The following is a 10,856-nucleotide window of genomic DNA, read 5'->3' as shown; positions in this document are numbered from 1 at the left end:
TGCTATTTTCCCCTACGTAAATTGGGTCAACTCGCATTGGGGCAACTTATGTTGCATTAGTAAGCTACGTTGTGGCTTTAAGATTTTTCTTCTTGACTTTCGGAAACCTGTTTTTCTTCGCTCTTTTTATTTATTTATTTATTTATTTACTAGCTTCTGCCCGCGACTTCGTACGCGGATCCTGTCCCTTATGCCAGCGACTATGGGGTCAGCAAAATCAAAGATCTGAATAGTCGCAATAGACGTGACCATAGGGATAAAAGTAGTGATTCTAATTAGACCGCATTTAAGTTGTGTGTGGCAAAAATATTACACGTAGGTATTATTTCGTAAAAAAACATTAAATAGATGACAAAGTCGTGGTGACTTAGTGGAATTCGTGGTGGTTTAGTGGGTAGAGAACCAATCTCTCAAGTATGAGCGTGCGTCTTTGATTCCAGGTCTGGCAAGTGCCTGCCAATGCAACTTTTCTAAGTTCGTATGTACTTTCTACGTATATTTTGGATACCAATGACCGTTATTTGGAGGGGATGTTAAACTGTAGGTTCCGACTGTCATTGAACATTCTTGGCAGTCGTTATGGGTAGTCAGAAGCCAGTAAGTCTTACCAAGGGGTAACCGGGTTGTGGAGGTCAGATAGGCAGTCGCTCCTTGTAAAACACTGGTACTCAGTTGCATCGTCAGCCGCTCATGTCCCTATTGCCCTCTTGTTGCTATTCAGTGACTGGTTACAGTAAGTGAGGTGGCGAGTCTCCACCTGCCGTTTTTACATGTACCTAATACATTGTCATCCACTAACATCCCATCAAAATAGCCCAAGTAGTTTTCCTCCATAGTTAGCAATAGTTTAGCACAGAACCGGGGATTGTCTTTTTTTTAACGACGTCCACCGGGGATTGTCCTTGGGTTCATTTCTATAGTGTATAAAGGGATAATCGTCGGTTTTGTGTCACCATTTCATTAAAGTTGTCTCAAAAGGGCTTCAGCGTGTTGGCTTCGACCCCACGTTTGCCTCCCAAAAATTTGGAACTCTGTAGTCCCGAGGTCTGGAAGAGATATACAAAATAATAATGAAGATAAAACGCAACAAAGTTAGAGAGTGGAGGCTCGTGACGCCACGTCTAGGTATGTAAAATTTGTACTAAGCAGTGACTTAACACGAAATTCAAGCGTTGTTGTATCTTCGTTATTATTTGTTTGTGAGAGAGAGAAAAGAAAAATGCGTGTCCATTATTTTAGGGTTATCTAAAAGACGGACTAATTACTTATTTTGATTCACTATACCTATTTCATAACATTCATTTCTATACATTTCAAGTGTAGTATTGCTCTTGAAGTTCCACATCAGGTGTTCCAGATCTTCGATGTTTACACGTCAATAGAGAGTGCTTATCAGATTGAACCACTTTTGCTAAAACGTCATATCTTTATAAGCTATAGTCTAGCTGGGCTCCTGGGTTTCCACATTAGGTGTTTTACATCTTCAATGTTTATAAGTCAACAGAGAGTGCTTATCAGATTGAACAACTTTTGCTAAAACGTCATACCTCTATATGCTATAGTCTAGTTGGGCCCCTGGAGTTCCACATCAGGTGTTTTAGATCTTCAATTTGTATAAGTCAATAGAAAGTGCTTATCAAATTGAACAACTTTTGCTAAAACGGCATACCTGTATATGGTACAGAGAAGCTGGGCTCTTGGGGTTCCACATCAGGTGTTCCAGATCTTAAAATTTATAATCTCAGCTGAAAATGCTCATCAAATGAAACAATTTTTGCCACGGCACCATATTTGTATCTCTTATAGTTTTATTGGTCTGTTGGAGTTCTGCATCAGGTCTTCAAGTTTCGAAGATAAATTATAGCCTATATGTTGACCAGGCCTAATACTGATACAACAAAGAAAAAATCATTGAAATCCGTTCAGTAGTTCGGAAGATTAGCGTGTACAAACAAACAGACATACAGACATACAGACAAACAGACAGAATTTTTTTTTTGGATTTGTGCTCCATTACTGTTTCTAAACCCCACCCAATTATTATTTTTTTAATATATTCAATGTACAGACACAGTTTTTTTACAGATTTATTATATGTATAGATTCTTAGAGAAGGCTTACGGACTAATCACAATATTATAAGTAACATATTATATAACTAAATTGCCAACAACAAGCCTCCACAGATAATTTCAATCTATCGATATTTACAACAATATGTTACAGTCTTTATAACATAATTTAACATATTAACAATTTAACATAATGTTACAGTCTTTATACCCTAGATACCTTCAGTTTGATTACAATTGCTAGCCAGTTACATTATTTAGAATTTTATTTAAAATCATTCGCAAAAGAACAGTTTTGCCAAACGTCGCCTTACTACGTTAGACTTTGTGCAAAAAAGGTCTATGTCGAGATCCCGGGGTAGTGAATTAAAACTACGTGCACTACGTGAGAAGAACGCGTTACGTCTATACTTCGTGGAAGCAAAAGGTACGTGAAGCAGCGGTCGCTGTCGGAAACCAATGTGGTTGGTACGCAGTTGTACTTTTCCTAGTAGTTCAGGACAGTCGACCGCTCCATTCGCGATATTTATCAATAAACATACGTCATTGATTTCACGCCTTTTTTCCAGGGGTAAAAAGTGGTACCTCTTACAACGATGAACATAATCATCCGACCATTGCTGTGCCTTGTAATCTAAATATCTTAGAAATTTACGCTGAACCCCTTCAATGCGTGTCTTATATATTGCATATTGTGGGTTCCAAACCTGGGACGCATACTCCAAGTGACTGCGTACGTATGAGCAGTATAATATCTTAATAGGCTTTAATGATCGAAAACAGGCTGTAGTTCTGATTATGAATCCAAGGGCTCTGAATGCTTTATTCACAATAATATCAATATGTTGGTCATATAGTAACTTACTATCTTGTGTGATTCCAAGATCTTTCATTGTTCCAACTTTGCTGATGATTTCACTGTTAATCGTATATTTGGAATCTATTACATATTTTCGACGTGTGAAGGCCACATGATAACATTTTGCTACATTTAATTGGAGCTTATTGCATGTGCAGTATGCAGAAAATCTGTTAAGGTCGTCCTGTAGTTGTTGTGTATCGCTAAAATTACGTATGACTTTGTGTACCTTCATATCATCGGCATAGAGTATGATGTAAGAAGTACTTAAAACATTGCCTAATATCCGAAATAAATAAATTGAATAATAGGGGTCCCAAGATTGAGCCCTGTGGCACGCCCGATGGGATTGTGCACCATGCTGACGTGTATCCATGAAGTACCACAGCCTGAGTCCGATTGTTAATATAAGAGGTGAACCAACGAAACAGGTCACCGTGTATACCGACTGATAGTAATTTCTCTAAAAGTACCTGATGATCTATACGGTCAAAGCACTTACTATAATCGGCATAAATCACGTCAACCTGTGCGTGCCCTTCCATACCCGAAGTTATGTATTCATGTGATAATATAAGATTAGTTGTCGTTGAACGCTTTTTAAGGAAGCCATGCTGTTCATCGCCAAAATTAAATTGTAGTGCCGAGTAAACGTCATTATATACTATTCGCTCCAGTATTTTTGAGAATAAACATATTTTGGATATAGGTCGATAATTTCTAATATCTGATTTATCCCCTTTCTTAAAGACTGGAGTGACGAATGCCGACTTCCAAATTTTTGGCACATACCCCTCACTTAAAGATCGTCTTAACAAAATACATAAAGGCTCCACTACGCTATCAGCACAGTTAACTATAAAGATGGGTGGTATAAGATCAGGGCCACCTGATTTAGAGAGGTCTAATGTCTTTAACAATTTTAACACATGTGACTTATCTACCTCAATGTTACTTATAGACATAGTCCCATCCCCACGGCAAGTACTGTTAAAAGAAATGTTTAGATCTGGTTCTTGGAATGTGGAATAAAAATAATTAGCAAACAAGTTGCTAATCTCCTCACCAGAATGCGCTGTTATGTCGTTATATTGCATTACATTGGGTAACGTGCCTGATTGCATCCTATTCTTAACATACGACCAGAAAGCTTTAGGATTTTTTATTATAGATGATTCAATTTTATCTATATAAATGTTGAAACATTTTTTATCCATGTCCTTTGCCCTTGTACGCAGTAAAGAAAATGAGTGATAATCGGATAGGTTGCCGTATTTTTTATATTTTTGATGGTATTTATATTTTTCTTTAAGAATTTTAATTAAGGCCGAGTTATACCAAGGAGGATAAGTGGAAAACTTTGTCGATTTTAATGGTATGTGCTTGTCTCTTACTTCATATAATTTATTGTAAAAATTTGCTACGGCGTCATCAATTGACGTATAATCTTTATGTAACAATGGGGTCCAGTTTACCTTGTTAAGTTCGGACGCAATGGCTGAGTAGTCACCGATCGAGTAGTGATACCGATTAGTTATATTGTGGTCTAACTTATGAATTTCTACGAACTCGGCAAGAATAAGTAATGGTTTGTGATGTGAATCAATGGGGATATCTAACGTTATTTATAAATTTTCCTGCCAAGTTATTTTATGCCTTTTTACTTTCTAGCCCTATCCACCAAGTTATTTTGATGATAATGTAATCAATTCCAGCTAAGTATTTCTTAAATGATGGTCCATTCCAAAATTATGTTGAATAACTTAACAGCTGATTAAATATTTAATAAGTTAGTGCTCCATCACGGACCATGACATTGTGATTGCCATAACACAACAAACAAACAAACATCCAATTCGAACCAAACCTAGATGGCAAATTAAAGTAAATGAAGAAGCCGTCGTTGAGGAAATAAATAACCTAACGTGGAGCGATGTCCTATCTCAAAACTGTACTAATTCTGCTGTCAACACTTTTATTGATACTATCTCTAGCATAATTCACAAACATTCTCACCAAGTCAAAATAAGTCGAAGACGTCATCAAACCCTGGATCACTCCAGGATTGATAAGATGCATGCGGCACCGTGACAAATTACACTCAGATTCCCGCTCACTCCCTGAAGACTATATGAAACGTCACGTCTACAATAGATGTCGCAACTTTTGCAACAACATACTCAAAAAATTAAAACAGCAATATTATAGCCAATTAATAGAGGACAACCGAACCGACCCTAAGCGTCTCTGGAAAACAATAAAATCAATTTACAGCTCAAAAGACAACACAAAAGAAGCCTCAAAACTAACAGCCAGTTCTGACGATCCTACACAGACACTCAACAACTGTAACAAATACTTTACCTCATTAGGGAAGAACCTGTCAGACTTAATTCTCGCTAAATTATCCGAAACACAAAGCTCTCTTGCTAATAAATACTCACCCATCTCAAAAAGCTCAAACTCATTCTTCCTTCACCCAACAGACAATACCGAAATCAATTCCTTAATAACTCAACTCAACAACGACAGTGCTCCAGGCTCCGACAAACTCACACCAATACTTATTAAAAGAATTAGATCTTCTATCATCGAACCCTTGAATCACATATTTAACCTAAGCTTAGGAACTTGTGTATTCCCGGACCGATGTAAAATTGCATCAGTCAGTCCAATTCACAAAAGTGGTGCTACAGAAATTCCAGACAATTACAGACCAATTGCGCTGTTATCTATTCTCTCAAAGCTACTCGAAAAGATGGTGAATAAACGTTTAGTCAACTTCGTACAAAAGCACAATTTAATTTCCGAAAACCAGTTTGGGTTCAGGAGAGGCAGATCAACCGAAAATGCGGCGAGGCTTTTAACAAATACTGTTGCATCGAACATAGAAAAAGGAGAAAACACCGTAGGGGTTTTTCTCGATCTAGCCAAAGCCTTTGACACGATCTCGATTGATCTCCTTCTTGTGAAGCTAGAAGCAATGGGCATACGCGGCACTCCACTAGACTGGTTTAGGAGCTATTTGTCTAACAGGAGGCAGTTTGTCAAGGTTGGAGATGTCTTACCGATAAATTTTGGAACCCGCAAGGCAGTACCCTTGGCCCGACCCTGTTCTTACTGTACATGAACGATATCCTAAATCTGACTCTTGACAACGCTAAAATTATAGCTTACGCAGACATATAGATACAGCAATCATATTCCATGACACCAATTGGAATCTAGTATACAAGCGCGCAGAAGAGGGACTACTGAAAATAGCCAAAGCTCTGGATAAAAACCTCCTGACTTTAAACATTAAAAAAACTAAATTGGTAACATTCTATAAAACTAAGAGATCCAAACCACCGCAACATTTAACCGTTCAATTTCACACATGCCGAAACAACTCAGAATCTCAAACGGCAGGATGTTCTTGCCCCGTAATTGAACGAATACCCGCAATGAAATACTTAGGTATAACTCTAGATGACAATCTCTCTTTTAAAACTCATATTCACTCCTTATCCGGGTGAGTACGAAAACTCATACACGTGATGAAAAAACTACGTGCCTGCACGCCCATTAAAATACTTCGCACTGTATATCTTGGTCTGTGTCAGTCAGTTCTTCAATATGGCATCTCTGTATGGGGAGGAGCCTCACAAACTGTCTTCATAGAAGTTGAAAGAGCGCAAAGAGCTGTAATTAAAGTAATGCTCAAAAAAACGTTTTATTTACCCAACGAATGCACTCTACAGTGACTTCCCAGTTCTCCACGTACGACAACTATTTATCCTGTCCACAGTACTTCACACCCATATCAATTTACAACGCAGACCCGACTACCAGGATATAATCTCTAAGCGTACTATCAGAATACCCCTTCCACAAACCAACTCAGTTATAGCAAGACGCTCCCCTGACTATTTATACCCAAGAATCTATAATGAAGTCTTAAAACCTGTGATATAATCGGCCTCAAGTTACACTCATGCAAAAAGATTATCAAAAACTGGCTTCTAACACTCACATATGACGAAACAGAAATAATTATAAACAAGTAATAAAACCAGAAAGCAGATTCGCCCCTACAAGCTCCATGGGCATCACACTCACAAACACACCCTCACACACATCCACACATAACACACACACACCCATGCACATTTCTTGTTTTTTTAGGGTTCCGTAGCCAAAATGGCAAAAACGGAACCCTTATAGTTTCGTCATGTCCGTCTGTCCGTCTGTCCGTCTGTCCGTCTGTCCGTCTGTCACAGCCGATTTACTCGGAAACTATAAGTACTACAGTGATGAAATTTGATGGGAATATGTGTTGTATGAACCGCTACAAAAATATGACACTAAATAGTAAAAAAAAGAATTGGGGGTGGGGCCCCCCATACATGTAACTGAGGGATGAAATTTTTTTTTTCGATGTACATACCCGTGTGGGGTATCAATGGAAAGGTCTTTTAAAATGATATAAAGTTTTCTAAAAAACATTTTTCTTAAAGTGAACGGTTTTTGAGATATCAGCTCTCAAAGTCGTAAAAAGTATGTCCCCCCCCCTCTATTTTTATAACTACGGGGTATAAAATTCTAAAAAAAATAGAGGTGATGCATGCTAATTAACTCTTTCAACGATTTTTGGTTTGATCAAAGTATCTCTTATAGTTTTTGAGATAGGTTGATTTAACTGTAATTTACGGAACCCTTCGTGCACGAGTCCGACTCGCACTTGGCCGGTTTTCTTTTTTTATATTTCCTTATGTTATGTTAAATATTCGTCAATACCTGAATGTCGCAACTCGGACCCTCAAGACAGGCTGTAGCTTAGTTTGAGGGTCATTGCCAAACTCTACTGTAATTCTTGTTTGATGAATAAATAATTTTGAAATTTTGAATTTTGAAACACAAAATCACGAGGAAATATGTAATAAAACAAACTGGTTGTGGTAAAATTGTATTTATAAACCGGGGGCCCGATTCTCCTAAGTTAATAATGTCAAAATCGAATAGAAAACGAATCGCAATATGATCGTAATAGCAGTTTTAACCATATCGGGCATTCTGCTACTAATAAAAGACCAATCGTATTCGATTGACATTTGATTGGTGTGCGATTGGTCTGCTATTTTGGTGATTTTGGTATATAGATACGGTAGTTTGCTCTACAATCATATTGCAATCGTAAATCATTTGCAGATAGAATGATTCATTATGAATGACTGAAAAGGATAAAAACGTTTATTTCAAAGAAAAAATAGCGGAATGCCACATATGCTTCAATCGTAATCGAGTCGGGATTGGATCGCAGTCGAATGTGAATCGTATGTTGCTTAAGTAAAATTAGGAGAATCGGGCCCCGGGTAAGACAAATTCCATTTAGAATTAGACGAATATTGATCATGAGCCGTGCGTGTGGTTATTTTGTTCCTTCTTTGTACAAAGTAGAGAAGTCAGTTGACGGGAGCGAAGCCGCGGGCAAAAGCTAGTAGACGATAAAATTGTGATAAACCGTGTTTCAGTGTGTGGCAGATGACCTTAACTTCTATAAATGTCAAGAGCAAGGAGTTTAGCTTACTTTAAAATTAATGACCGTTTCAATAGTCGTTTAATGATGACGAAAATGTTGTACCTAATAAAAATATTTAAGTAAATCAATCAATTATTTACCTACTCCTTAGAAATATCCCATAAGAAATTTGTCGACCACGTGCCATTTTTTTATGACGATGTTGCCGTAAGAACTTTGGGACCATTTTTTATCGACAGAGAATATATGTGGGAAAAAATAATTAAGTATTCTATTCTTACAATCTTGTGGTGGAAGAACCAATTTAAGGTGGCTTTCCTACCTTTGGCTGGCTGCATCATCAGATTGCGTTATCACACAATACTTGACTGATGGATGACTAAGAAAAAACCGTTTTCCCTATAATGTAGGTCAACTTGTCAATAGTAACGATATACGAGCAGGTATTTAGGATACCTACATAGATAAAGTAATCGTTAAGTTTACAATGTCACTGTCCTGTTAAAACATTTGTTGGAAAACTGTATTGATGAGGTTAATTGAGCGTTTTGTGTCTAGTTCTACAGGTTGACTGTTTTTTTTTCTTTTATTATAACTACTATGAACGAACTCTTTCATGCGTGTAACTTTATTTATCTAAAACAGGCTCTCAGCTTTCGTCCGCGTCTCGAGGGACTTACTTTCTGCACACGGATAAGAAGTAGCTTATTCGTATATATATCCTGTTATACTATGTTACTACCAAGTTTTACCAAAATCCTCCAAATCTATCCAAATCCATTCGTTAGCTTTTGATTCAAAGAGTAGGGTAAGTACATCCCTACAAACTTTCGCATTTATAATATTAGCAGGAAAATTGATTACCTACTCAATCACTCAGTTCAATATAAACTTGTTCAAACATTGTGGAATATGTTACAAAATGTCGTTCACAATACTAATAGGTACTCATCGATACCAACTGCCAACATTGACACAATTGCACATGATTGTGTCACTATATCATTATTTGCTAATTGTACTTATACATCAGGCAGGACAGACGCAAACATACTCCTGATACCAGATCGTCTGGTCAATGTACCTGTTGTACCTAAAGTAATATCATGCCATTATAATATCATATTTATTATTTAAATTTCAAGTAAGTACTTGTTATAAAAGATGGTCTCTCTTCACGTTGCTTGCGCGGAAGTTCAAACATTTCATGGGAGAGTCAACTTTAGACAATTAAGTTCAGCGTATTGCACATGTTTTTTTAAATTAAGGTCCGAGGCAACCAATTGAATTAAATATATTAATTAAAGGAAAAGCCTGTTTTATTGATTTCTATAAACAAAAAAAAAACTTAAATCATATGAAAGACGAGCTTTCGATGACGACCGAGATCCTATACAGGCCGGAGGAAGAAATTAACTTACAAAGATAGTGTTATGTTATAAAGCTCTAAATTACCCTAATTAAGTACCCAATGATACATACCTACGTCAATTGAATGACAATACATTGAGTAGGTTGCGGAACCGAATCCTGGGCAATAAGATTTTATACGTCATCAGCCACTCAAAAACAACGTCCTGTAACAAATATTTTTGCGTCCGTTATCTCTGGTCAATGCGGGTGCCGTCAAACTGAGTGCATCAGACAGACCCTATATCTACCCACGTCCACAAACCTTCGTTAGTTTAAGCCAGCATTTCTCCACAATGGGTCGCCTTTCCACAGTTGTAGTTTTGATTGCGTTAACGCAATATGTTTTTGTATCTGCCAATACAATACATAAGGATATTGAAGAAGTAGGCGCTATTGAGAAAATTGATGCTCCCGAAGCACCAGCCGTTGCACAACCGAATATTGTATCAAATGAGTTCAAATGCGCTAAGCTGGGTGAAGATGTAAGTATAAACTGTAGGTCGTTGTTATCCTTAGAGTACCTATGATTCAATCCTCTGCCTCTTATAATCAATTCAGTATTAACGCAGAAATATGCGTTTTAAATTATTGCCTCTGATTTATCTACTTAATTAATTTTGTGATCCAGAAGGAATTATACTGCTATCACTGGCAATAGCTTTATCATATGTATTTTTTGAGGAAAGTCTCTTCATATATATTTTTTTATTATAATTTGATTTGAATTAACGTTATTTCTTGTTCTCTTCCAGTGCATTTTTCACAATGACTGCTGCTCCCGCGCTTGCCTTGGCTACAGTAAGAAATGTGTAACTTAGGTAATGCTGATGAAGATAAGAATAAAATGTATGTACATATTTATATTGTTACCGAAAATTCTAATGAGATTCAAAAAATGTAAAATGTTAATACGAAATATATGATTGATTTTACTTTGGAGACGTTTCATTTTAACAAAGTTACCTACTCACAGATTTCTAAAGCTACATCA

The 10,856-nt window shown here is 37.0% G+C and overlaps 1 long non-coding RNA gene across 1 annotated transcript; it reads left to right on the top strand.

Moving 5' to 3' along the window:
• The first annotated feature begins 10,100 nt into the window (after positions 1-10,100).
• Positions 10,101-10,797, top strand: LOC124634566. Its single transcript, XR_006984888.1, has 2 exons — positions 10,101-10,347; positions 10,618-10,797. It is a non-coding gene; the product is annotated as an uncharacterized LOC124634566 (long non-coding RNA).
• Positions 10,798-10,856: the final 59 nt, after the last annotated feature.

This window comes from Helicoverpa zea, chromosome 11, assembly GCF_022581195.2.
Source record: "Helicoverpa zea isolate HzStark_Cry1AcR chromosome 11, ilHelZeax1.1, whole genome shotgun sequence".
Lineage (NCBI taxonomy): Eukaryota > Metazoa > Arthropoda > Insecta > Lepidoptera > Noctuidae > Helicoverpa > Helicoverpa zea.
Note: the sequence above shows the minus strand (reverse complement) of the source record. Positions and strands in the feature narration are given on the sequence as shown.